The following is an 18,570-nucleotide window of genomic DNA, read 5'->3' on the forward strand; positions in this document are numbered from 1 at the left end:
TATCAGCTTCATGTGGAGCTCTGCTCTGTGCTGCAGCCTCTCCGCACATGCTTGCGCCTGCACTTCTTTCTACTCTTTGCCCATAACAGTTCTGTAATTCATACTGTTTTTACAAAATTGATGCTTTTTAGAAGAAATGCATCAAAAAAATCACAGAAAACACATGCATCAGTAAGCTTATTTAAGGTTTCCTACTGCTACCAGCACGTCACCTTTACTAACAATAACTATCTGTGTCATTTTGCACAGCACAGAAGTAAAGAGCCTTGAAAGGTAAACTATCAATACTACTTACAGGAGGAAAGAAACACAAGAGAACATCAGCTAGTACACCTGTGAGTGCTGTGACCACAGTTTCTGGTCTTTATAGATAAAAGACAGCAAAAAAATAACGAAAGGTAATTTGTGTGTAACAGAGTTTGTAACCACACTTTCAGAGTAACCAACACACATAAAGCACCCCACACATTCCACTGTGAATCACCAAAAGGATAGCAGCAGCTCTACAGGTACCAATAAGTAGATATCTTTCCAGTTATTATTGTTTCCTTATCAGTGCAGTCTTAATAATGAGGTTCAGTCTTTTCTTAATTGTACAGATTGAACAATGCAATGCTCACACTTTCAATAAACTTTGCTCCAAGGAAGGAATAGATTGATGCCTGCCACCATCAGATAAATCATTCCTGAACATTTGAACCTAGATCGATTTATAAAGTGTAGTATATTACATCACCCTTCGTTTGAGCTGTGGCATTACTCAAAAAGCTTGTTTTTGTATTCACACTACTCCCAGCGAAATATTGTGATAATATCTGAAGAGACACATTTCTGTAAGATGGTCCTGGAATGGTGCCTGAATTCTTTCAGAGTTATATTTCAGGAAATGCGACTCTATATTTATTTTCTCCCTTTGAACTGCTATCTGTTTTCAGCAGGACTTACAAAATATCCCATCAGCCCTTAAGGTTGCAAGGACTCAAGAAGAATAAATAAATAAATAAATAAATAAACCATTGTAATTGAACATGAATAAATCATCATGTAAATTAGCTTATTTATAGCTTTATCACAACCAAACACCACCAAACATTTTTCCACTGACCGTGACAGTCATATCTCATTTTGTGCTTCTGTGGAAATAGTCACCAAAAAGAGATCCTTTCTTGGTTCAGTACAATTGCAGGCCAGTTCTTAATTGGGAAAAAAAAAAAAAAAAAAAAAATAAATTTTAATTTGAAATAAAAAATAAAAAAAAAAAAAGAAGATAAAAGAGCAGGTGCACTATTTTTGCACAAGAAAACAGGAATTATGAGCAAACAAAAAATGCACCACATCTTCCAATCCATGTCATACTTTCAGAGGTAGAGAAAAGTAAAAAATATTGAAGCTTCTGTTATGGCAAATCACATTGTTTTCTTCAGTTCTAGAGATTTTTCTTTCAAAAATACAATTCAGCATGGAAAGTACAACCACTGGTTCTTTCTGTTATCTATCATTCACACAGAAATATACATCAACATTTCATGCCTTTACCTATTAAGAGGGCTTCAGGAAGATAAACAGTTGACCACTATTTTTTACTTATTATCCCTCTTGAAACAATCTCTTTGCAACAACTACAAAAAACAAATTCGGAAGTATTCTATTGACATACAGAAGCAAAAACCCTCAGTGCTTCCTGTCTTTCTTGACTGAAGAGAGCATCTTGAGAAAAACATAACAAGTGACTAGAATGGGTCAAACAAACTTCATGATCTGTAATGACCTGAACTCCCCAGGTTCAAGCTGTCAAATTCAGGTATACGTGAAAGTTGAAGTGCATGAAGAAAATATGAGGGGAGATGTTCTTGTGAAACAAGTAGGATCCAAGGGAAATCCTAATTGCTTAAGAAAAAAAAAAAAAAAAATCCACCAGAAAAAAAAGCAGAGTACTGTGTACACTATCACTGTAAATAGATGCTATATCTGGTTTAGTACTGATATTGCTACGGCAAATAAAGAATAGATTCTAAGGAGGGAATTCCACCCTGTAGCTCAATAGAAACAACTAACTACACAACCTTCCCATTCACCAGTCAGAACCTGAATTCTGATTGGGGTCACAAATGTGAGAAAAGATTACTAAATTAAGCCACACCTCCCTTTAACTCCAAACCTATTCAAAAACAGGAGTAGGAAAATGTTTTAATCAATGGCAAAGATGAAGAGGAATTCACCCAACCAGATGTGGTGATGCTCTGGAGTGCACTGTGGTTTCAAAACACTCTGAAGATGCTTAGGTGAGTTTAATTGTTCATAGCAAACAAGCCCCATACTTGTATTCTCCTGCTGATCACCTTGGAGTAAATACACTGATTATATGTAGTCCTTAAATAAGCCATTCCAACTCCAGAGTATGACAGCAGTCTCCATGCGTTACCCAAATGCCAGCACTACCAACAGCCTTGCAGAGGTCATGCAGAAAGAGCTCAGCCCTCTGTAACTTCCACAAGGGATAGTGGGATATTTATTTCTGGTGCTGGTAGATATTTATTTCAGAAGGCTCTGATGCTTCAGAACCTCCTACGTGACTGCCAATAGAGAACGTGTGATTACAACTCAACATTTGGGAAAGCATTAGGCAGATACTACAGTCTGTTTCACCCAAGAGGAGAAAAAAGCAACGCTGCTTTCCGTAAAGGTTTATATCAGATGGCCTTCAAAGTTCCCAGTCAACCTAAATTATTACACAGTTTCAATTGCTACCCAGGAATTAATAATTTGTCAGAGATCATTTGATAACATTTATACGTCAATGTGATTTTTTTCCTCTGGGTTTCAAGAATATACTTAGAGCACATGTGTTGTAAAAGAAATCAGAGATAAGATGATACCATAAAAAACGTCACTGGCAAGAGCAAGACAAAACCAATTGCATCTAACCTCCCTGTGACCACACTGCAATCATGCAGTGCCTTTCGAGTGATCGTGCCTTTGTCTTGAAAGAAAAATTTATTTCCAGTAGGAAATACCTCTCATAGTTTTCTCCATGTACAAGCCACAGATGATAGGTCACAAACTGTTTATTCTACTCAGAGATCATTGCCCAGAAGTCAATGTTACACTGCGATTCAGCTTTGAACATAAGACACATGATAAAGATAACATGATATCAGCTTGTAATTCCTAACTAGTTGTGTCACAAGGCTCAGGATTGCAAGCCAGAGACCAAAAGCCTCAGCCTAGTGGCCAGCAATCCAACCAAATTCATCCTAAGGCACTTCTGTGCCTTGTGCTTATGCAGCCCCAGTTCTTGGGAAGAGAAGGGAAGCAGTTCCCACGCTGTCTGCTTGCTGTGGTTCATACATGGTGCCCTCGATGCTGCACAGGGCTTCTCCAGTTTCAGAGCTGCCTTCACTCCTCTCAGCAGCCAGGGCCTTGCTGCTGCAGCATAGCCTCTGCAGTAACAACCCTGCATCAGAAATGTCCTAGTGTGATGCTAGACTAAAGGAGATATCACCACCTCCACCTCCTGCTCAAAGTGGGCTTTGCCACCTTCTCTTTTGATGGGCCACTTGCTCCAGGTGAGGATTCAGACAGTTCTCCTCCCTTCAGCTCCTGCTCTACATACTGAAGCTCTCAGGTGTCACAGTTTTCAGAAAGCTCCTTTTCACACACCCAGGGGTGATGTCACACCTGCTGGCACTGCAGCTGCTGAGTGACCTGCTTTTGATGGATCTTCCCCTTGGCTTTAGCTGCTGTTTTCTGGTCCCTTTCTTCCTCACACAGTAACAGGGTCTTCCTCAGGGTAAGGTGAAACCAGCACATCAAATCTACTGGTGCCTTGTGCAATTCAATTGCAATGCACGGTGCTCACAGAAGGGAGCACTCAGCCTGTCCCAACCCAGCACCACTTAATTGTTTCTCTCAAACCTATTTCAACAAGACAGGTTGCTCTTTCCAAAGAAAAACCAACTGCACTTCTGCTATTTTGCCAGTAGGCTGAGAGCAGACATTCACATGTGGCAAAGTCAGTACACGGACCAGGTGCCTGAATCCTGCCTCGGGATGCTGCTTTTGAAATGCAGGGGTGGTTCAGCCTCTGTGCTGTTGCCACCTTTACCCTTCATGACTGCTACCAGAAGCCAACAGTTAGCACCAAATGATGCTGACAGGGTGGGCACTGAGCGTAAGCATGCTCTGTTGCTTAAGGTTTTCGAATCATTTCTGTTGATTTAATAAGATGCTGCCTGGTCAGCTAGTGCTGTAGCTGTTCCATACAGCTAGCTCCATCCAGCAGGTATGCCTTCACCAGTCAGAACAGCACACGTAGCATTGTTAACAACATTGGCAGAGATCTATTTTGTTAATGACCATAACTATTCACTACCTATTAGGACCGTTTGCCCCTGACAGAATGAATAAACTGATACAAAACGACTCTTAAGAAAATGATTACTTGTACCTAAAAACAGATTTTTTTTTTTTTCACTTTTTTTTTTTTTTATTTTTAAACACTCTGAGTTGTTGGGGCTTTTTTTTTGTTTGTTTGTTTTAAAACATCTTTTTGGAAATCTGGTTTTAATGATAAGTGCATCAACATCCCTGAGTCCAAACTCAAGGCTAGACAACTGTCACATCTCAGGTTTGTGTTAAAACCTCAATTTTTAAATTTATTATTATTTTGGATGAGCTCTTCCCTATCCTACACACTGGTACAGGTTGCCCAAGGAGGCTGTGGATGCCCCATCCCTGGAGGCATTCAAAGCCAGGCTGGATGTGACTCTGGGCAGCCTGGTCTGCTGGTTGGCGACCTGCACATAGCAGGGGGTTGGAACTGGATGAGCATTGTGGTCCTTTTCAACCCAGGCCATCCTGTGGTTCTATGACTCTTTCTTTTCTTACACGAAAAATGGAGATTTTCACAGCTTTCAGCTACAGACTGGAAAAAGCTTGGGGGGGAGGGGGGGCGGATGGGGAATCTTTTGAGCATAAATAACACCCAAATAATTTCTTTCTGAAGGCTGAAGAAAAAGGGCCTCTGATACTGCAACTACATGTAGAACTGTGCTCTTTCAATTCACTGGCTACAGTGATCCATTCATTCACATTCACTGGGAAAAAATGTAGTTGGAAAAATTCACATTCTTGACCTTTTCTAATAAATCAAGCCTCTATATCCCAGACTCTGGAAAACATCTGACATTTTCATGAGAATATTAAAAAAGATTTTAAAACAAATCAATAGCCAAGAAGGGTGGCTTCCATTGAAAACCCAAGATCCACAGTTAGTTCTACCAGCGCTTTGCCATGTACCAGCACTATCTTCTTTCCTCCACAAGGTTAATCATACAGTTCCTCAATATAATTAGCAAGTGAAGGAGTCCATTTCCTTCTGTCTCATACCTCGATACAGTTGAAAAGGTTTTAATTTCTAAAGAGAAATGCTAAACAACAATACATGGGTGTAAACGTAGCAGGCATTGCATGTAACAAATGCTCCTTCACAGAGACTGTCTGGTGGTTTCTCCTGACAACTCAGTGCTTTACATAACTCCCATCTTCTGAGAAATAACACCAAAACAATTCGTCTCATTACTGCAGTGTTTCCACCAAGGCAGTCTGCCACACCTCTAAAATACAACTGGATAACTGATTGTGGTGTTCTATCGGTTATATTATGATTATAGAGTAAGGAATATGATCCAACATAGAGAAATGTGTAAGGAGATTAGTGGAGATGCTCACGTAGCAAGATGGTACTGACTCATATCTGGATCTCACGGTAACTATCACAGTTAGCAATTCTGTAATTTGTACTTATTTTATGATTTGTAGATCCATGTCCAGCTGTAAACGTGAGCATGACTCATCTCACAGGCACGTTCTCCAGAAGATGCTTACTCAGTATTATTCAACTCTGGCTATTTTGTGCTTCTATTTCCTGGAGATATTTAGAGAAATAATTAGAATCGGAAGATGCAAAGATGCTACTTTTATTAATAATACAAGAAATGGTGACATCCAACACGTACACAGTTATTTAAAGCATCCAAATGCTCCTAAAGTACTCCATTTCAAAAATAATATTCACTTTAAGCTTTAAGACTTTTGATTTTCAGTCAGTCAGGTTCTCTCAAATTATGATTATGAATTCATAGGAAGTAACCAAGGGTAAAAATTTTTTTTCATTTCCCTTTTGTACACTTCTAGCATTGCTCTTTGCTGAGCACCTACTTTGCAGCTGGTTGCCAAAATAGAAACCTTCCTGAGCAACAGAGCATCGGTCATTTCGATATTCTGATTGCATAGTTGCCTTCACTGGGAATTCTGATCACAACAAATCCACATCATCTGCTGAGGTTTCCTAACCCTGTGGATGGGCGATCCTATTGAAGAATATGGGCTACTATTACAAAAGGCAAATCAATAAACAAATGAAAGAACCCTGACTTTCGGGATTGCAAGCTTTTAAAACACAGCCAGTAATACGGCCTCCCATTTCTATGAATTGCTATGCAGGAGACATTCCCTGCTTTGCTGAGGCTCTGCATCCAGAGGGATGTGCTCACACAAAGCCATGCAAGGAGCGTTCCCCTGGAAAACCAATAACCTGAATCATGTCTGAAAACCAATAACCTGAATCATGTTTGCTGTAACCCTACTGTTAACTGGTTGTGTCTCAAATAAGAACAAAACCAGACAATACATCACATCACTAGACAACGCATTGCACCTTTATTTGGAGAACTGTTTTGCTGTTTTCCATTCAAATTTGTTTGTGCAAGACACTTAATATGACTCTGTAATACCTTCCAGCTTTCAGACTTCACTTGGTGTGTGCACCCTTGGTGCTGCTGACACCCATGTTAACTGAAAAGTGAATTCAGCCTCCCAACGCACGTTGCACACAGTTTTGTGTTCAGTATTCAATGCCAGCATGCATTTGCCTTGATTTAGAGGGCTATAATCTGTTCATTTTTGCTAAGATGCATACATAGTTTCTATGATACTGGAAAAAAAGATGATCTATGGCAGCCCCTCCAGGCTGCAGCACAGGTCTGTGCATTGCTGCTCCTGCCAGCCATTCTTCCATCCCTTGGCACTGCAGGTGCCACAAGACACCACAAGAGCATCCCTTCCACTCACAGACATATCTCACAGGATAGCAAAATTAACGCTGAAACATCAGCCCCAATATGAGTTTCACTCAAGGTGGGAGGGAATCATCTCCACAGTAATTTAATTTCAGGCTGCAGAACAGGGATTTTTCATCTCCAACGATTGCACTTGAACACGACGCAGACATTATTTCAAACCCCTAAAGACAAGCTGAGAGGTTAGTCAGATTCAAAGAACAGTTCTTTCCTTTTTATATTTCTCCTCACTCTAGCTCGCAGCACACTTGGAATAGAAACCCACATCTCCTTCCTTGCTGTCTTTACTGGTGGACTGCTGTCTGACCTTTTTCCCTTTTGCAAAACATCTTTATACCTATGGGCAGGCTAAAGCAAAGTGATGCACTATTGCCTACACAAAAGCTGGGATAGCAAATAAATCTCTGGTGCTGTGCTGCTGCCTCTCAAGTGAGAAACCGAAGATGACACACCTCTCATTACATTGTGTTGCTCCTTGTAAAATTTATGAAACTACATTGCACATATTTTGAGTTGCAAACGCGACCTGCATCTGAGTGTGATGTAAGGCATGCAAAGGACAGCTCCTAAGAATGCTGCTAGTTGTTTATGTGCAGAGTTACAGTAGATAATGTTGAGTGTGAAGTATGTAGCATCTGAAACACGACATTAAGTTAAGGTTACTTGTGCAGAGAATGCTGAGATGATGGGCAGCGAGGCATTGAAATACAGAAGTATAGCAGGGGCAGGAGAAGAGGGCTCCAAAGGTTCTCCAGACACACAGCTTCTTGCTACTGCTACGAAGACACACACAAGGTAAAACATTACAATAAATTGCTTTGGTACTTCTGTTATGTTATCTGTATGATAAATAATAAGAGCTCAGTCTAGATAAAAGAACTTCTTGTCTTCATTAAAGCTATTCAGAAGAAGCATCAGGCAAGCTAATCCAATTAAGCCAATGCAAACATGGGTAATGACGTGCATGGGTGAATGTATTTTGGCTGCTCCATCCCTGGAGATATTCAAGGCAAGGCTGGATGTGGCTCTGGGCAGTCTGGTCTTGTGCTTGGTGACCCTGCACATAGCAGGGGTTAAAACTAGACAATCTTTGAATTCCTTTTCAATCCAGGCCATTCTATGATATAAACGCAGTTCCACCCTAGGGCAGTTTTTAACCAGATTCAGAAGTTGGCACAACAACAACAACAAAAAAAGAGTCTGATGGCAGTCTCAGTGTTCCCTTTAACAGCATTTTCCAACCCAAGCAGGAGCAAGTGCGCAATTCTTTCCCTTTTGGGTGCTTTCCTGTACTGAAGTGCGTGGGATACCAACCACCAAGAATGGAACACCATCTCTCCATATGGCACCTGACACAGCCAGGAGCCTCACAGGGCATCCACGCTGTAGGAACCACGGGAATCAATTCTCACTCTTAAACTAGAGTGAAAAAATGTACTTTTTAACTTCTGAAAAAAAAAAAACAAAAAAAAAACCCACTGCTGATAAAATCTGCTTTAAATTCTACTCGCATGAACTCTACAGGAATTCAAAGGTAGATCCTGGATTTTATGGGATTTCCTGAGGTCCACTAACAATCTTCTCTTTATAGACAGATATTTTCCATGCCATGTGAGCCATGATTAAAAGGTGAGCTGAGAGCAAAGAAGGCTGTTACTTCACCAGCTCTCCTTACTATGCCCACCAGTACTTGATGAAGGTATTGCCCACAGTCCTCCCTGGTGTCACCCTTTAGGCAAATGCACACAAATCTGGGGTTTGTGTACTTTAGAATTTCATTGCAAACATTTAGTTCAGTCGATAATATATTATAAATAGTTCTCAACACAGACAGCTGCTCTGTATATTCCCACTATGCCTCCACAGTACAGAGATAAGCGTTCTACAGAGAGGTAAACCACAAAAGCAATATTAAAGGATTTGTCTAAATCCACAGAGGAAATCAGCATCCAGGGCTGGTTAGAAGGCAGGAGGACCAGCTGCCAGCTCCTCACTTACACCAGCTCCATAGCAAGCACTCATCTACCCTTCTGGACATCATCACAGAAAAAGCATTTCAGTGATTTTTGACATTACCAGCTCTTGCTATTCCAGTCACACTACTCACTGGGAAAGGAAAATCACTTCCACAAGTGACATCCCTCCTTAATGCCCCCCATGGCAGCCATCTCTGTTACAGCAGTAATACATGCTCAGCTTCATTACAACTTTTGACCATGGTTTTAAAAAGTGACTTTAATGACTTAATCATAGGATCACAGAATTGTAGAATGGCCTGGGTTGCAGAGGACCATAGTGATCATTTGGACCATCATGACTTGTGATGATGGGTCACACTTCACAAGACCTTCAGATGATCGGTAATCAGAAATTCCTATCAAGTTGGCCATTAAAAACACCAATCACACCCTAATATTTCTTTTCCCATTAAGTATTTAAAAATCTCAGCTTCCAATATTAGTTTTTGTGCTGTCAGCCTGTTACATTCATCTCCTTTGCAACATATGGAGGAACCACCAGAGGTATCAAATCCCATTGATGCACATTACTTTGATAATGCTTGCTTCTATTCTGTGCCATCCTCCAAAAATGAGGCTATCAGCCAAGTTTGTTACTGGAAATCTAGTACAACTTATTGGAGTTTACAAAACTCACAAGATTAATAGAAGTGGATTAGTGCATTTTTTCCAAACACCTCTGTCTAGCAGTAGTTCCCCTTTTCCTGACCTTCCTGAGCTTGCATTTAATCCACTTTGGCACTTTCCTCAAATTAATCTTTTTCTTCAAGAAGCAACTTGTTACTGATGCAGGCTCAGAAAAGTAATTTATAGCCTCCTCTGAAAAACTTGCTTGAGGATTTTGGACATGCAGCCTTTCCAAGCACTATAAGCCACATTTATAGTGGATTTTTGCTCTGCTATGTGCATGCCCAGGCAGAGAAGGTTCTGGAGCAGACAGCAGGCATTATTCTTTTCCCCTTTTAATTGCAAGAGGAAATAGCCCTGCAGAGCATACATTGAGCATCAACTCAAGAGTGTTGAGTGCTGTAGAATTGAAAAGAATAAGTTCTTCTATTAAAAAAGTTTTCTGATTTTACTCAAGAAAGGAATAGAAATTTCAGCTCATACTTTTCTCAGATATCTGATTTGAGCTCCTGAGCTTAAGAAGTGATGAAGACTTTTTGCGCAAGATTTTAAATGAACTGGGAGTTGGATGAAGTTGCCCCCAGTACGGTATGGGCCACCAGCTGCCTTCCAGCTCTCAGTTATTCCCCAGTCCCTTTCCCAGAAGAGGAGCTGAAAGGCTTAAAACATTACTGACTTCTCCTTGAATAAGCTGTCTCCTGACAAAAGCAACACCTACATCTCTACCTTCAAATTCAGAATCACTGTTTCAGTTTTTCACAGTGACATTGCTGTGCTCATTCAGCTGACCCAGAGGGCACTTTTATTCTCCAGACCTGCACCAGCTCTCTGCTGTTATTTCTCCAACAACTCCCTCTTCCAGATCTCAACCAAACATCTGTGTCTTCACTACTTACCTCACACCCATACCTCCTGACCCCCAGTTGCCATCCCACATGCAGCTCCATGTTTCCAATGTCAGACTTTATTCTGGCACTTTCTCAACAGACCTAAGGATTATTATTTTTTTTTTTTTATTTTGTGATGTTCACATTGATAAAAATTGTGACTACAAAGACACGCACTTCTAAATTAACATTATGGATTATTTAATGCATTCCTGGTTTTCTGAACTCTGAGTTGGTGGGAAAGTTTCCAGTTGCTTCCTCACTTGCCAGCTCAGAGAGCTGCAAGTATTCATTTTTCTTATCTGATGTGACTTTCACTTTCTAGAAGCAGTTTGCAGATTCATGACAATCAGAGGCTTTATGCCTCTCACACGTGTTATATTCCATAGCGATCAGCGAGCACCTAAAAATCCAACTCCATCACCCCCAAGCAGCTACAGGCCCAGGAGCTTTGAGATATTGCTCAAATGAACAAGGTCAAGGCATTCAGACAGGACTAAACAAGAAGAATTACACTTCATCAGCAGCAATCCTCCTCAGTCACCAAGTCCAACAATTCCCAACAGAGTATTACTGATACATTTAGGAATGGCAAGACGGACAATAAAGATTATGAACTGAATTACAGTTTACATGGACAATTAGGTGAGAAATCAGTAAACTGTCTGATACTCACTCAAAATTATGCATTCACAAGCTCCTGCCAATTACACTCACATTTGTTGGTAATGGAAGCTCAGTTTTGTGATTCCACTTTTGATATTCCTTCTGGCAGTACTTCATTCCTCTACTTACCATCCAGCCTTTATTTTTTCTTTAAACTATTAAACATAGAATGCATAATATATTTTACTAGAAAAGTAGCTAGAGATGGACATTTTTAGTATAGAAGATGGCCTGAAAGCCATTTTTCTTCCATAATACCAGCAAGACACTATTCCTTTCCTATAAACAAAATTTATGCTAGTCAAGCACAAATAAGTTGGTATTTTTAGTGAGAAGAGAGGAAAAATACTCTTAGCTCTAACCCTGGTTCTATTTCTTTTAATACTATGACATTTTCTTCCAATTTGGTTATAAGAAAGCTCGTGTGTTTCCTTAAGGCAAAGGCTGTGTATAAAAGAGTTCAGTTCACAGCAATATTCCAGTAATTCCCACACACCCTCACCCCCTCCATTTATCAAATGATCATTGAAATCAATCTGATTTTTTTTTTCCCCCCTTTCAATGAGAATTAGATACTTTTCAATGGAGAAAACATTAATTGGAAGAGCCTGATCCCTCACAATGTGTTCTGGCAGAGTGCTGCTGTTCCTGCGACTTCAATTACTTCTAGGGGGTGGGGGAGGTTAAATAGGGATTTGCCAAAGGAGAATATCAAGAAATTTCTATTTGCCTGATTTTTTCTTTTTACATACAAAGACAGGAATGGGTATCAGGTGGGTGCAAAGTCACGCAGCAGCCTAGGGAACTCTTGCCTTTATGGGTTGGCATCCATTCACAAGACAACCCATGGAGACATGGCTGCTAGAGGGCAACAAACATCTCTGAGTCATCTCCCAAGCTCTCAGGTACCAGCAGTGCTATGCTGAAAGCGATGGATCTGCTGTGATCTACACCAGCAGAGCCTTAAGCACCTCTGTTCTTTAGGTTCCTGTAACTTATTTGGATGTTCGTCTGTAACAACAACGTGACTTTGTGTGCCTGATCTTCCAACTACACCGCTCCTTTTCAACATGAAAAACAGCAAACCTCAACCACACAAGTGGCAGGGTGAGTTGTTTCAAGATAGCATGTAGCCAAGGTTCATCATAGATTAAATTATCCCACAAAGAAGAGGTTACTACTGAGAACGAAGAGATTTGGGTACATTATCATTCCCTTTCTGGGTTTAAATTCTGAATGACTTTTAGGTGAATGACTGCCTTCCTGAGGATGCAGACATTTAGGCATCTTCTTTAAGTAGAGATACCAGAAAATCCTCATTTCCCAAGCTCTCCAAAGTAGCTCTCTGAACTTTCTGATACTCCCTGCTCAAATTCAGATGCTTCCTGCTCAGGAAAATCAGCCATTTGTGGACTATGTGGCCACAGGCATCCCAGAAACATCGTATTCAAATAGTTTCTTGACATCAGGAGTGCATGAGTTAATTAAAAAGCAATTAACTTTTCTGTTCCCCTTCTACTTGTCTCCATTCAGCATTCCAATATGCTGAAATATAACAAACAGCAAAGGGCAGCAGATAGCATAAGAATTCATCACATTTTCTGCAGGGAAATATAATATTTGTAAGGAAACAACTTTTTTTTTTTTTTTTTTTTTTTTTTTTTTTTTTTTAAAAAGAGGCAGCTATACATCACATTAGGTTCCACTGCAATGTTTAGGCAAAAAAGATAGGAAGCACTTCCCTATAAGGTGGTTACTTCCTCCAGATAAAATAATAAGGCTCAGCACAACCAGGAACCTTAAAAGAAATGCTTCAACCCACATTATATATTTAAAACCACAAAGTGTCCATTTTTATTCCTGTGATTATTCCTTGTTTATTTGTCTTCTGCCTCAAAGGAAGCAAAGAGCTTAAGAAGAAATAATCCCTTCTCCCCTTTCTGGTCACGTTGCAGCTTGCACATGACAGCAGATTGGCAGCAGGACAGCCAGGAGGGAGCTCAGTGTAGGAGGAAGGAAGGGGCAAATCTCAAAGCAACCACCAGCAGCACAGAACCCTTGCCAAAACCCAGCAGCTGACCAAAGGTCTCAGCGATAGAAATATGCTGTTGTCACAGAATATATAACTAGCAAACCACTTTTTTTTTTTTTTTTTTTTGTAGTTCACACTTCTATTACAAAATTACACTTTCATTTAATAGTTGCACAACCACCAGATTGTTTTGATGTCAGTGCTTCATGAAACACTCTGATCTCGTTTGACCCCACTGAAGCCAAGTGCAAAATCCATCCTGATATAGTTTTCCAGCTGAGTTCTTCAAACAGAGTAAATTAAGGTATAGCTTGTTCTAACAATGAAGTGAAATTATTCAAAATCAATTATCACATAAAAGGCATCCCAAATTAGAAGCTCACTGAGCTTACAACTTAACATCCCAGCCCCAAATGGAAATCAATGCATCACTGAACCAAAGCAATCAGACTGCAGAACACTTACTTGAGAGGAAAAAAAGAAGAATTTCCTCCTTCCCTGCCCCGTGCAGAAACTGCTGCTGTTAGCTGGGACCACCAACAGCAACCAGAGTAACCACAGCTGAGGATGCTTCACCATCAGACCTCTGCCAGCATCACAGAGACTTCCAAGCACAAATAGCCCACTGCTTCTTCTGCCTTTGCCTTTAAACCCAGCCCCTGATTCACCTTGGCTTTATCTCACATATGTGGAACAGCTGTGGAGAAGCTAATGACTTGCTTGGAGTCCTCTGGAGGAGGGAAAGCCTTCCAGGCTGGCGCTCAGCTATGGAGCTGCGCTCCTCTCTACATGTAAATGATAACCAAAGAGCTCTGTGCCAACATAGGATTAATGGAAGTAGCTTCTCATTGGGTTTTAAAGCAAAGGACACACTGGTGATAATGCTATTTTCCACAGTTGCATGACTATTCATATAGAGAAATAGAAATTTATATAAATGTATACATATATATAGATACACATATACATCATGGGCATATACATACATACATATATACACACGGTGTTATCTACACATACACAGATTTGTATATACATATATATAAATATATATACCCACAAATATACAGACAGCTTTCCTCTTTTTAGCTAGCTACAGCTATAAATTCTCCCTCCCCCACAGAGCCAAGATGATCTGCGTTGCCTCTGCTGAACTCTCCACGGTTGCCTTTCCATCACAAATTAAATATAATACTCATTATCCTGCAATTCTGGTTCCTGAGAAACTTGGCAACATCTCTGAATGACTTCAGATGCAGCATTTTCTCCCGCATTGCCTCTGCTAACCTATTCCACGAGATGCAATATGCTGCTAAGACGAAGTGTCCAAAATGCTAATACGTCTGAGAAATGCCTCCACTGACCTACATTAGGAATGTAGGTCTTAAGGTACACATTTTCAGCTTTATCACCAAAATGCCCATATTTTAATAACAGTTCAAAGCAAGCCATATGCCTGAATCTCACGGAATTTACAAAAAAATGACTTTTACACTTGAACATGCTAGCATATACACATATACATACACATTCAGAGACTGTATATACGTATATAATGCACACATTCAGCATCATCACTTCCCTACATACATCAGCCCCTCCATTTCAGCAGAAGTAACAACGTGGGAGGCGGTTACTTCTGCTTTGAGCTAGCAGAAACTAATTTTAGGTTGTTGTACACGGAACATCTTTGCATTATCCCTGATGCATACCTGTTAGGGATCCATCTTATCAGTGCTTTGTGCTCTGAAGGCTTTAACAGACTTTGGCAGGCTTGCAGGGCTGGCAAAGCACAAGGCATGTAATACCACCGTGGCTAACCTCGGGAGGCTGCTTACAAAGCTGAGTTACAGGTAGGCAATCCCGTCGATACATCTTACAGAATGAAGTCTTGAGGTGCAAAACATCACTCTACAGAAAAACCCAACAAAGATAACCATATTTTCAATTGGTCTCCATTTCTCTCGCACGGTCAACGTGCAAACCGAGGCGTCACAACCCACTGTCAGCCAAATGATTATCTATCTCTGCATGCAGGCAGGTAAAAGCGATGTGGAGAATGCCAACAAATCTGAAGGCTGCCTGAGAATTCAGACTCAGTGTCGGGGAGAAGGGATTCTGTAAGACATTTGTTCCCCTGCTCTAAAGGAGAGGTCTCTACAGGAATGGTTTGCTGCCACTGACTGTCCCTTACGCAGCGAGGTGATTGACTTTGTGGTGCTGTTTGCATTGTTAGCCTTGGCACGGTTCCTACTCGTGGCAGTTTAACCCAGCAGTGCCAATGCCATTCCACCCATCAGCACCACCATCTGTAGTGCCATGGCCCCACACTGTCCACAGGAGGAAGACATAAATACACACATAAATTGCATACATCCACCTTCTTCGCTTTGCTGGCTTAAAACTAAAGGGGATAAATGAAGACACTGAACCATCACTCTTTGCCTTGATCAGTGAAGGCAGCAGAACAAGGACCCGATAGCAATGATTTGCCCTTTCTTGGCATAAAACGCTAATATAAACTGGATCTGAAAAATATCTTTACTTGCCATATTTCTTTGATTGCCAATACTATCCACTTTCCAAAGCAGCCAGGTTTTTGGGTCACTGCAAGAAAACACAACAGAAGTGATGCCACAAGAAACGACACTCTTTGATGAAGAAGAATGCATTAGTTACACATCTTTTCCAGCAGTGCTTTCATGAGGACCAACCAGGTGTGCCCTTACATGGCAGTTTAACTGCATCAGTGAAGCTCTGGATGAGTTTCCTAAAGAACCCAGAGGCCAACAGTCAATTTGTTACCAGAGCCCAGGTTTTTCATTTTCATGTTCATTTTCATGAACATTTTCATGTTCATTTTGCACAGAAATGCTACAACTTGGTTTTTCTAAGTGCTCGTCACTGTTCTAACCCCTGTGCCATGCAGCTGTGAGGGACCACGGGTCTCTGATTGCTTGGGGTGAGAGCTAATGGTACAGCAGGTTAGCTGGCCATATCTGGCCCTGTAACCCCACTAAATGGAGCTCCTTACATCTTCCTTTGAGCCTAACATAATGGGTGCTCTTGGGAATGAGAGGACACAGAAGCACAAACACATTGCAACTCTGAGCTCAAGTGGCAGATCCTATGCTCTTTTGAGCATGGCTCCTTCATTCTCCAAAGCAAAGAGTAGAAAAGGGAGATTTGAAAGTCCTACTAAGAAGTAATCTTTGGTGACAACTTTCACATTGCAATGTTTTCATTTCTCCATTGATGCCCCTCATTAAAACCAATCACAAAACGACAGCAACAAAACTGTAATTAGCCTTGATTTCCAAAGCAAAAGCATCCAAAGTTCAATAACAGACCTCTGTTCAAGGATTACTCAGATAACTGTCACGAAAACCACGAGCCATTTCTTTTTTTTTTTTTAGGATTGCTGTTTCAGGAGTCTCTGCCAGCAATGGTGCCAAGTGTCACCAGCAGCAGAATAGATGGCAATGCCATCACACGCACCACGTCTCAGGTCCAACAGTGACTCTCCCCAATTTGGGAACACGTGTTTGAAACCACTATCTGCATCCCTACAGACAACTTCCCTTCCTGGTACAGTGCTACACAACATGCCCAGCTTCCACGACACGTGCCATGCAAAGGAACTTTGCTCCCATTTGTCGTGGTATCTATTTGTCTTCCCTGACTCAGAGAGATTTGACCCTTCACTAACCTAAAACTTTTCTTCTGAATTCATAGAATATATAGGATACTCTTGAGAGATACAGGTGATTCCGGTAGAAAAATAAAGATGTTAGAAAAGGTAAATGGACATTCAGTACATCACATGCTCAGTGCACGACACACGACTGAGCTTTTAATATGCTATATTGTGCTATACCCTCTATAGTTATCTGTTCTTTTTAAGGCACACGACTTCTTAGTATTGCATATATGTACATCTTCCTAGTGTCAAAAAAATAATCCTTCATTTAGAATTTAAATCCTTCACATTCAAAATGTAAAGACTGATGCAGCATCCACTCCGCGGAGGTACAACCCTTAGGCAGGGAATTCCTATAGCAAAGCCAGTAACTCCTTGAACTTTCCCCCATCATTTTCCCACAAAGAAGTGAACAATCTGACGCTCTACTGAAAGCCACCACAATATCAGCAGATTTAAAAGAGAAAATCCAATGCCTCCAAATGCTTTCATAATGATAAAGATAACCTACATCACGTCACGCCCGTAACCTTCTGATGATCACCGTCTATAGCAAAACTGGTGGCTTCAACAGTCACCCCTATCTCCCCAAGTGACCTAAACAAAAGTACAAATACACAACTTCAAAAGAACCGGGAAGCTCTAAGAATTAAGCAAAAGACATTTAAATATATACATATAAAAACCCAATTCTCGGTACTTGTAAATATTCTTGCTTTCAAAGAAAAAGGCGATACCAATAAGGTATTTGCAACTGTTACATGAATGATCTGGTTGGATATAGTAACCTAGAGATTGGCTCTACGTTATACATTAGATCTAAACTCCTCTACCACTTGCTACTGTGATATTTGCCTTCATGCAAGCTCTTTTCTTTCATACCAAAAAGTGCTAAAAATGGGTTAATTCACGAATGAGGTCAATTGAGACAGTTACTCAACCAGCATCGCGTTTTTCCCTATGCTGTTCTTCACGTTATTCAGAAACAGTCCCATGGACTATTCAGGATACCTGTAACCACTGAACATAGGTTGCAATTTTCTGAGATTAGACTTTGCTCCGCCTTTGGATCCGTTGATCAAAACTGAGCTGCAATGAAATCCAACACTGCTTTCAACAGGAATGGGATCAGACCTCAACTCCATGCCCACACAAAGCTTTGTCCAGGCATATTCCACTTCTTCCACAAGCACAATCATGCATCACATAGGGGCTTAGATATATTTTCCAGAATAAATCAGTTTTTCTTTTCAAGAAGAGGGGGAAAAAGAGTATTTCCATCACACATTATTTAAAATGGCTTTTTTTTTTTTTTTTTTTTTTTTTTTTTTTTTTTTTTTTTTTTTTTTAGAGAGAGAGAGAGAGAGAAAGGTTTTAGTGTGAATAAGTTATGAAACTACATATGGGGTGAAACTCTACTGTATTTCTCACATGGTAACGACTGTGTTGAACAATCCAACCCATACATGAGCTTATTGTGAAAATCAGACACAAGGAAGTC

At 40.5% G+C, this 18,570-nt stretch overlaps 1 long non-coding RNA gene across 1 annotated transcript in view; it reads right to left on the bottom strand.

Moving 5' to 3' along the window:
- Positions 1–15,553, bottom strand: part of LOC122161151 — a 28,670-nt gene extending 13,117 nt beyond the window's left edge. Inside the window, exons 1-2 of the long non-coding RNA XR_006169112.1 lie at positions 15,082–15,553; positions 1,106–1,193 (exon numbers count right to left, since the gene is read on the bottom strand). This is a non-coding gene — a long non-coding RNA (uncharacterized LOC122161151). The remainder of the gene's footprint in view (positions 1–1,105; positions 1,194–15,081) is intronic.
- Positions 15,554–18,570: the final 3,017 nt, after the last annotated feature.

The sequence above is a fragment of the Centrocercus urophasianus genome, unplaced genomic scaffold, assembly GCF_019232065.1.
Source record: "Centrocercus urophasianus isolate 14NV4802_14NV808 unplaced genomic scaffold, USGS_Curo_1.0 seq_19, whole genome shotgun sequence".
Classification (NCBI taxonomy): domain Eukaryota; kingdom Metazoa; phylum Chordata; class Aves; order Galliformes; family Phasianidae; genus Centrocercus; species Centrocercus urophasianus.